This window comes from Lathyrus oleraceus, chromosome 1 (assembly GCF_024323335.1).
Source record: "Lathyrus oleraceus cultivar Zhongwan6 chromosome 1, CAAS_Psat_ZW6_1.0, whole genome shotgun sequence".
Classification (NCBI taxonomy): domain Eukaryota; kingdom Viridiplantae; phylum Streptophyta; class Magnoliopsida; order Fabales; family Fabaceae; genus Lathyrus; species Lathyrus oleraceus.
Genome location: NC_066579.1, coordinates 434564190 through 434575859, shown reverse-complemented (window position 1 = coordinate 434575859; position 11670 = coordinate 434564190).

The window sequence follows — 11670 nt, the reverse complement described above, 5'->3', positions numbered from 1 at the left end:
CTTTTAGTCAACTTTCAGTTTGTTTTAAATTCAAAAATTGAATTAATTGCATTTTCATCGCTTCATGCATCTTTTTAAATCGACCTAAGGTTATCAGAAAAAAAAATCGATTCTACAGACTGACTGGTCGAAGCGATTCAACATTGTGTGTAACATTAGCAGGCAAAATATTTCCAATTTTGACTTGTATCAGATTTTTTTACAGAACTACGTTGCGCGTATGTCGTGTTGGTATGCTCGCTTTATTTTTTAGACGTTGTTTACAGTCGCTTTTTTTATCTTCTAGAGCCTGTTTATATATATATATATATATATATATATATATATATATATATATATATATATATATATATATATATATATATATATATATATATATATAACACTCCCCTCAAGCTGGATCATATATGTCATATGAGCCGAGCTTGTTACAAATATAATCCACTTGAGAACCCCTAAGAGACTTTGTAATCATATTAACCAATTGATATTCAGATTTGACGAAATTTGTGATGATTTCTCTTGAAAGTGCCTTATCCCTTCCATAATGACAATTTATTTCTATGTGATTCGTATGTTCATTTAAAATCAAATTAGATGCAATATGGAGTGTCACTTGATTATCACATATGAGTTTTGTGTTTTAATGATCTCCCTAAGTTCTGAGAGTAAAATTTTCAGCCATGCAAGCTCCTTTGAGGTTGCTTCCATAACACGATATTCGGCTTCAACACAAGATAGTGTTGTCATACCCCAGTTTTGTCCCAAACATTCATTCATCAAAGCATTTGCATCTTGGTTCATTCAATCACTCATTAGTTCAGTACAAGTCGACTTTCAGTCAACTTTCAGTTTGTTTTAAATTCAAAAATTGAATTAATTGCATTTTCATCGCTTCATGCATCTTTTTAAATCGACCTAAGGTCATCAGAAAAAAAATTCGATTCTACAGACTGACTGGTCGAAGCCATTCAACATTGTGTGTAACATTAGCAGGCAAAATATTTTGAATTTTGACTTGTATCAGATTTTTTTTACAGAACTACGTTGCGCGTATGTCGTGTTGGTATGCTCGCTTTATTTTTTAGACGTTGTTTACAGTCGCATTTTTTATCTTCCAGAGCCTGTTTATCCAGATATTTTTAATTGCATTTTGAACTTTTCCGAACTTTTTTATTAAGTTTCGCAACGCATAGATCAAATTGGTATATTCATTTTTATTTTTAGATCATTCGCGCACTTACATATTATTCGTTTCGGTCCCTTTTAATTTTCATTTTTTATCTAATAAATAGTTTTTTATTTATTTGATTTACTATTTATTTTAGTTTTTACTAAATCCTTTCCACTTTTTTCTTTCACCATTCCCACTCTCCCCATAATTTTTTCTGTGTCAATCTCCACCCTACTTTCTCTCCTATAACCGTAATTCTCATTTTTCATTGTTCCATATAATCACACGTATGGCTTACATTAAGGGAATTTCAAAAAACCAATTTCATTATTTCCTTACGTCATAAAAACTCACCTCATGCCAATCTTCTTCAAACTTCCATGAACACCACACAATAACCTTAATCATTCAATATCATCTTTCTTTTCACTTGCTTCCTCATCAACACATAACTTCACCTTCTCCAATCTACACATAAACAACATACACATAAACAACATCTCTTTTCTCCATGAAACCAAAGAGCATAACCACCATTTACAACCTTCATGTCTTACCTTTCAACAACCAAAAAACCACCATACTAACCTCTACTTTCTTCCACCATTAAAACCTCCACTAAACCAATACACACCTTCTTTATCTTTCCATATACACAAAAACTCCAACCTTCTGTAAGTTCGGAGTGCGCCTAAAAGGGGGGTGAATTAGGACCAATTAAAAATTCTGGTTTTAGAGACAAGTTTTTTCTTATTTTTCTGGTTTGGTGATGAGTTTAGAAAATGATAAAGTGCAGAAAATAAAGAACACAAGGATGTATCCTAGTTCCCTTCATAATACGAAGGTATGTCTAGTCCCCTTTCAACACGAAAGAGATTTTACTATTTGTTATGAATTTTACAAGACAGCCACAATCACCAAGAACAACCTCTTGGGATTCACCAAGTTGATATGAGAACAATCCTCTCAAACTCAACTCTCTTGCTTCCAACAATCCTCTCATAACAAGTGGTAAATGCTTGGTAATGCGCTTGAATATTAGGTGATTTGGAGAACCATAACACAGTGTACAAAGAAGCATCATTTTTTTCCATATAGCGAGTTTGGCGACAGGAACATCATCCAATTATGTTATTAGGTATTTACATATCATTGACCTTGAAACCATATATTGGCAACACCAACTCATATGTTGTAGTTGGATGACCTAATTAGTTTTTCGCATGGGATAAGTAGAACTTTGGTAAACGAGACAAAATCAACGTCTCCTATGGCTTGAAAATAAAATATGAGTTCATATCTGGAATCAAGACAGAAAAACGAGCAAGTCGGTGAAAACAACGGCAGGATGGGAGCACAGACGCGTTGTCACGCCTGGCAGGGACGGATGCGCGTGAGGACCACATGCATAAGCTTTGAAGGCGCATGACATGATGGTTGACGACGACCCAATCGATGCAGACAGTTATGTTTATGGAGGTGACATGCTAGGAAGCCGGTGGAATTACTAGCTGTGGTGGCGACAGTACGGTGATGTTTTAAACAAAAATCGAACCAAACAAATGCGATTTGGGTTGGTTTGATTGGTTCGATTTTTTACAAGATTTTTATTGAGACATACATACACATATAGAGAACAACATAACTTTGTGTTTAGTCATTCTTTCATTATCAAATAACAAAAAAATTCATCATATTTAGACAAAAACTTCTCATTCAATATACAAAAATAAGATTTTACAAAAGTAGAATAAAAAACATAAAGTAGCATAAAACAATATAAAAAATATTATAATAAAAAAGAAAAAAATGGAGAAGAGGAGATATTAGAGACGATGAAAAAGAAAGAACATAAGAGATGTGAGATTAGAGAAAAAAAAGTGTGATAAAAACGTAATTGAAAGAGAAATCAATAACAAAAAAATGAAAAGATGAAAAATAAAGAACATAAAAGATGAGAGATTAGAGTAGAATAGTTAAGACATACATGAAAAAGAAGATGAAAAGAATGCATAATACTACTATGAGAGATTTAAGAAGGTTGAAACTAAAATCCTAAGTATGAGTAAGAGAATAGTTTTAAGATTAAGGCATAATAGGTTTGGGTTTTGGATTGGATGTGAGATGAGTAAAGTTTAGGTTGTAACATAATGCGGTTTGGGTTGGTTTAGTTTTGTTTTCAAAATACAAACCGCAAACAAAATCAAACCACACGATTTTATTAAAAAATGACACAAACACATCCAAACCAATTGCGTTTTTTTACGGTTTCGATTTAGTTTGGTTTGGTTTGCGATTTTTTATTGAGTTGGTTCGACTTTGAACACCCTTATTAAAGTATAAAAGAGTGAAAAATATTTGATTAAACCATGTATTTAAAAAACACTATAAAGAGATTATATATATATATATATATATATATATATATATATATATATATATATATATATATATATATATATATATTCTTAACAAAATGTTATCATCCCCACCGTTTGACAATTTTTTTCTTCAGAAAATGTTTTTTTTTAATTCCTTTCTTTTTTTTCAAAACTAATTTTTGAAAAATGTTAGTTGAAAAAAAATGGAGTAATAGAAGAATGAATAACATATACTTACATTTCTACCCTGTTTATTAAAAATCTATTATAACTCTTTTTTTAAAATTAAAAATCAATTATTACTTTTTTTAGTTCTACAAATCAATGAAGCAAACAATCATCTTTATCATTTGTTGCTAAAAAAGATTGAAGTTGGGATGACAAATATCCTAATGTTACAAAATAATCTATGAAAGTTACAAAATAATAATATCATAAAGTTGACTTGACACAACTAGGATCCCAAATATCATATTGAACTAAAGCAAAAGGTGATGCGACACTTTTATTTACTTGTTGACAATAGGTGTTACGAGTAAGTTTGCCAAATTGTCACGAATGACACTCAAATGATGATAGATTAGAAAAACTAGGAACTAAAATACACATTTTATTTAGGCTAGGGTGACCCAAACATTGACGTGCAAGGTTTTGAGAAGCAATAGAATCACATGCCACTAGTGGAGATAGATGATATATTCGTCCATACTCACTCTCTGCTCCAATCGTTCGTCTTGTACGTTGATCTTGAACAAAAATAAATTTATCATTAAAAATGACTTAACAATCAAGACTACGAGTTAGTATGTTAACATATATTATATTAAAATGGCTACTAGGAATATAAAGGACAAAATCTAAAGACAAGTTTGAAAGTTGGTGTTCCTGACCAAGGCCTTGAACTTTGATTTTAGAGCCATCCTCCACAGTGACAAAAGGCAAAGAATCAGAATAAGACACCTGAGATAAAAGTGACTTATTACCAGTCATATGATCATAGGCACCAGAGTTAAGGACCAAAAGGGGATGTAGATACACAGGCTACATGGTTACCAGCCTGAGCAATTGTGGCAGATGATAATGGTTGATGAGATGCTTTGTACTGAAGGAACTCATTATAATCATAACTAGAATAGTAACATATTTGATGATAGTCAATTAAGCAGTAGTAGCAACCCTAGGTTGTCGGTGTTGTTCTATTATCTTTGTACGACATTCAGCATCAATGTGGTTGTAATGATTGCAATGGTTACAACAAATATTATGGCGTTGGACACCACGTCCTTTGTTTCGTCCACAATGACCATAGTAGTGGGAAGCAAAAGCAGATGATTTAGTGGGAGATGGAGTAGAGATCAGTCCAAAAACATGAGGTGTTGCCAAGCACAACAGTTGTTCACTAGCTGCGTCATAATTAGGAATGATGGATCCTGATAAAAATATGGTTATGAACTGAATGAAGTTCTAGTGGTAATCTAATAAGTGCCATGATCATGAAAAACTTAAATGTGTTGTTCGACATGAGTTGTTGCATCTTTTGTAAAAAGGCATTAGGGTTGTGAAATTTTCTTTCAAGGCATCAATCTTCTCAAATAGGCTTGCATATCCATATTCTCCAATTTTATAGAGTTGAGTTTGAGGATGACATTGTATAGACAATGAACATGGTTCGAGAAAACTTTCTTGGTCTTTTTCCCAAACCTCGCAGCAAGTGGTAAAGGCTTGGTACTGCGCTTGGAGATTAGGTGTTATGGAGAACCATAACACAGTGCATAAAAGGGCATCAATTTGTTTCCATTTAACGAGTTTGGCTGCGGGAACATCATCCAATTGTGTGGTTAGGTGATCTACATATCCTTGACGTTGAAACCACATCTTGACAACACCAACCCATATGTTGTAGTTAGATGTCCTAGATAGTTTTTCGCATGGGATAAGTGGAACTTTGCTAAACGAGACCAAATCAATGTCGCCCATGGCTTAAAAATAAAATCTAAGTGCATATCTGGAATCAGGACAGAAAAATGAACAAGTCAGTGAAAACAACGACCAGATAGAAGCATGTACACGTTGTCACGCGGGGTAGGGACGGAAGCGCGTTAGGACCACACACATAAGCTTTGGCGACGTGTGGGATGATGGTTAACGACGAATCGATCGGAGCAGACAGTTCTGTCTGTGGTGGTGGTGTTCCAGGAAGCCGATGGAATTAGTGGCAGCGATGACGACAATACGGTGATGCTGGAAGACACCAGGTCAATCGGGAAAAGCACGTCGAACAGTTGAATCATAATAAACTCATATACCATATTGAAGTATAAGGGAGTGAGAAACATTTGATTAAACTGTGTGTTTAAAAAATACTATCGAGATTATATATATATATATATATATATATATATATATATATATATATATATATATATATATATATATATATATATATATATATATATATATATATATATATATATATATATATATTCTTAACAAAATGTTATCATCCCCACCGTTTGACAAAAAAAAAACCGAAAATGCATTTTTTTTAAAATTACTTTCTTTTTTTCAAAACTAGTTTTTAAAAAATGTTAGTTGAAAAATGATAAAAGAATGAATAGCATATACTTGCATTTCTACCCTCTTTATTAAAAATCTATTATAACTCTTTTATATTGTCAGAGCATCAACGTTAAATCCTATATATATTCTTAATAAAATGTTACCATCCCCACCATTTGAAAAAAATAATCTGAAAATGCTTTTTTTTTAAATTACTTTCTTTTTTTTAAGACTAGTTTTTGAAAAATGTTAGTTGAAAAAAAATAGAGTAATAAAAGAATGAATAACATATACTTACATTTCTACCCTCTTTGTTAAAAATCTATTATAACTCTTTTTTTTTTAATTAAAGATCAATTATTACTTTTTTTTTTAGCTATACAAATCAATGAAGCAAACAATCATCTTTATCATTTGTTGCTAGTCGCAGACATCAAGTGGTAACTACATTTTCAAATAATTTCATCTTCCAAACACAACGCAACACACGGTTTGAATCTGGTGATATAACTGCTCTAGATTCCAAATCTAACTCAATACATTTACTAATCTAACAGTCATGTAAGAAAATATGGATATAGTAAACAGCCCTACAAATCCAAACATACTCAAAATATAAATCCAGTAATCTAGCCAAGATTTTATTCTTATAAAAACATTGCAGCCATGCAAAATCACAAATATATTGTGATATTATTGTAGTTTCAAATTGCTATACGCAATATAAAGGATTAAGAATGTATATAATATAGCAAGAGCCAAACATTCAAGCAAAACCAATTATAAGTAAATAACAGACTGATTACAACCATAAATCGAAACTTAGGATAATGCATATACAGCAGAGCCAACAATGCATACCTACAATTATTACATAAAAAGATAAAAGGAATAATCCATTTCCACCAAGTTTTCTCTGCTAGATCAATTTGAGGCTGATTCAGATTCGCTAAGTTCACCAGGACCTTCTGATTCATCAAAATCAGGATCTTCCACCAAATATTCATCCCAAAATGATACATTAAATCTAGTAGCCACTGGCGTTGTTGTGACAGAGTTCATGTTGTTTGAGGGTATTTCAGATTCGCTAAGTTCACCCGTACTTTCTGATTCATCAAAATCATGATCTGCAGCCAAGTACATGTGCCAAAATGATACATTAAATCCAGTAGCCACCGGCGTTGTTGTGACAGGTTGATCTTTCGGTGCAATGGAGTCAGGAACATCGATAACAACTGGCTCAGGCATATCAGGATCAGAAATGGCGATAACAGTTGTCTCCGGTGCAACAGGATCAGGAACGGCGACAACAGCCGCCTCAGGTGCAACATGATCAGGATCAGGAATAACGACTAAATCTGATAAAGAACTCATGTCGTTTGATGATTCTGAATGAACTTCAAACTCTTTTGACTCTAAGTGAACTTCAAGTTGTTGTTGCATATGATATACCAATAAATCTAATTATATATAATAATTCATAGTTAGAAATTAAAATCTATAAAAATTAAAGCTTATACTTTAAAATTTCTAGAGATTTTATTTATAAATATTAAAATTTATACTTAAAAAAATTATAAATTGAAATCATAAATATTTTTTTATAAATTATAATATCATAGTCAAGAAAGTAATATAATATTATAAAAAAAGTATTATTAAATTATTAAAATTAAATGAGGTCTTTTTAAAATAACTTTATTCATTGAAGAAAAAGTTATTTCCTTCTTAGAACTTTGCTTTTTTATAAATTATAATATCATAGTCAAAAAAATAATATACTATCATTAAAAAATATTATTAAATTATTAAAATTAAATGAGGTATTTTAAAATAACTTTATTCATTAAAGAAAACGTTATTTCTTTATAAATATTAAAATTTATACTTAAAAAATATATAAATTTAAACTATAAATACATTTTTATAAATTATAATATCATAGTCAAAAAAGTAATATAGTATTATAAAAAATGTATTATTAAATTATTAAAATTAAACGAGGTCTTTTAAAATATTCATTGAAGAAAAAGTTATTTCTTTTTGGAACTTCGCTGACCAAAAATTAAATTCTATTAATTTAAATATTTTTAGATATTTTTTTACATTTATCCAATGGAGTTTAATTTAACATATATTTAAAATAAATATTCATTAATTATTCTCTTGATTTAATTGAGGTTTTGGCTTCTTTATTTTATATTTTCACAGAATTTATTTATTTATTTTAAATTCAAACAATTTTTAACTCCTTTTTATTTTGCACTTAAAATTGAATATGTGACAATTTTTAAATGATGGAATATTTATAAAATGTAACAAATTATGGTATGAAAATCTTAGTAAAACTTAAAATATAAATTATGAATCATTAAATAAAATATATACATCATCAATTTTATGTGCTTTAATATTTATTTATATAATAAAACCTTTTTCACTAAGCTACATTCTATCAACAATAGTGATAGAATAAGGATTATAGGTTCCGAATCCCAACACCAAAAATTTCTACTTTTTCATTACATAATATGGCGTATCCCTTTAATATTTATAATTATGTTAACATTAAAAAAAATTCACCACGGTCATTTCTACCAACCGTATCATAGTGAAATGTATCGTTCATTTTTTTATTTCAGTGAGTTTAGTTTTCACAAACTCACATAGAGTTTAGTTTTGACAATAAACACATAATTTAATTTTTTACAATCTTAGATACGCTTTGTGTGTAATATCTTCATTCATTTTTTCTATACCTTCAAAATTTTAACTTTAAAGATCAATGTTAATATTCAAACATATAGTTTACTTGATAATTTGAATCTTAATATTAATCTTTAAATCAAGTTTTTCAATATACTAAATTAACTTTTAAAGAATGAAATATGCATGTTGAAAAAGGCATGAGTTAAGTTTAATAAAAAGGTAAATGACGCTTTTGTTCATTTTTTAAGACAAATCTCTAAATAATTTCACCATAGTTTTTCAGGAAAATCATGGTAATATGTATAATATATCACTACGGTTAGTTTCACAAACCGTGGTGAAATGTGTTTCTACAAAAATTCAAACATAACACATTTTAGTTTATTTCCTTCATAACACAAGTACCCTAGCGAAAGAATAGAAGAAAGCGATAGTAGAGACCAACCAAACTCCATCATTTCAGTTTCGAACCAACGAGTGCAAAGACGAAAGAAGCTTACAAGACAATCATTTCTTTGCCTCTTCCTCTTCTCCAAAGTTACGGTACATTATCTATTTCATCACCATTTATTAGTTCTCCTTAGCAACTAATGCTACATCTAGTCCACTCACACGCTGTGAGAGATTTACACTATTGTTAAATCTTTGTACAAGCCTCACACCAAGACTCCTCCTAAAAGCTCCAAACAATAACAAAGAAGCAAACCACTTCCTTGATTTCACAAACACCAAACTCATTGTGGACTTTGAATTTCCCTGATTCAAATAACATTTTACAACAATGACCAAAACACTTTGATGATCACAAAAATTAGAAAGCATGTCACTTTCTGTTTACAAAAACAAGTCACCACGCAGTACAACTTCTAAATAAATATGAATATATGAGAAGAGTTGTTGAATTTGAATCAATTTATTTATAGAGACTGATCTTCCCTTCCAATGAACAATTCAAATATAATACATTTAGACTGCTCAAAAACTTTTCTTATTGATATGAAATTTATACATAAATTTTTTCATGTAAAACAAATTGAATTGATGTAAAACATTGAATGGAAGAGGTGAATTTTAATATGAAAATTATGGTTTGAATAGAAAATGAACTACTTCTTTAAACAATGACAATGTTTAATGAAAATGGTCATGAATCATGTAGCAATGATTTGGAAAAGACATGATTAATCATTAAATTGAAGAGGTATTATAAAAGTTTCAGAATTTTCAAAAAGTATTAGTTGTAAGCGGTTGCATAAAAAGCTCAAACGGCTGAACTTTCGAGAAATGCCTTGAAAAGACTTGGACAAACCTAAAGTGCAATCGGTTGTACCTTTTGTGCAACCAGTTGCATTAAGTGTAAAAATTTTGGACATAGGTAAAATGAAATCGGTAGTACTATTTATTCAATCGGTTGCATCCATTGAAAACCATATTTTTTCACTTTGAAACTTCATGAAATTAAAGTGTATGCCAAAGGAATGTTTGGAAAACTTTAGTGCATAATGAGATGAAGTTTCTTGAGATTATATAAACATTTGAATTTCCATTAAAGTACATTGACCAATCATCCAATCTTTTGAATTTCAAAGCTTATGCAATCTTGATACTTGATTCTAATATTTTTCTTCTTGTATCTTTTCTCTAATACAAGTTTTTGTCTTCATCAAAACCAAGTTAAGAAGGATGAACACATCCTCTTCACAATCTCCCCTTTTTTTTATTATGATAAAATATTTTGACGAGAATTTTTTTCATAACACTTGTTGTACTTGATTTCTCCCATATCTTGGATATATCCATATCTTTTTCAATTTATGCATTGCCCTTTTTGGTTTTCTGAAAAACAACAAAAACAACCATCTCTTCTCACCTTTTTTGACATTATCAAAAATAAAAGAAATAGAAAATTTTAAAGGAGTATAATAAAATAAGGGAAATGATATAAAAATATAAAAATTCTTATTTTCTTCACTCTAATGCTATGGAGTCAAAGTTGATATCAAGGTTGATGTTTCTTCAAAAACATCTTTCATTCAATGAAACTTTTAGGATTACCATATCATATGGTCTTGTATTTTGAAAAAACATCTTGATTTGACAATTATAACATCTTATTTTCAAGTACCTACAAAACAATTAATAGTACTTATGTACCAAATATTCTTTGGATCCTCTTGGGTTACATCCCTTTCTCACCCACACATACTTGATGACAGTCTGTTAATGCATAAATTTAGTCGAAGAATTGAATTAAAACAAGTGAAAGATGAGTAAAAATGAAGAAGAAATACCAAAGAATGAGAAAAAAATAGCTAAGTGTGAATATTGTGGACTTAGTGAAAATTTGAGTGAAAAAGAACCAAAAAATAGTGCAGCTTCAGAAATAATCACATGCATCATCGCGCAGCATTGTATGCGTGATAGGGCCATAAAAAATGCATCGTGCGATGCAAGTTATCACGCGCGCGATTGTCCTTTTATCTAGGGTTTCTAACGCAGTCTGGTCCATTCTGAAGCCAATAAAAGGGGATTTTCTACACTTTCACAAGGGTTACGATTTGGAGAGCACCAAGGTGATTTTTAGAGCATTTGAAGCCATTAGAGGCCATTACTTTAAGGAAATTCATATGTTATTTTCATCTATCAATTATGGTATTGGCATATGAATTATGAGTAACTAAGCTCCTCTAGGTTAGGTTGTGTTATGATGAACCTATTCAATACTGTTGGATTCCATGTTGATTTGACTTTGTATGAACATTTTGATCTATAATGTCATTCAATTGTTTATTGTTCTTAATGCTTTTTATGGAAGATACTCTTTTAATATGATTTTGGACACATGAA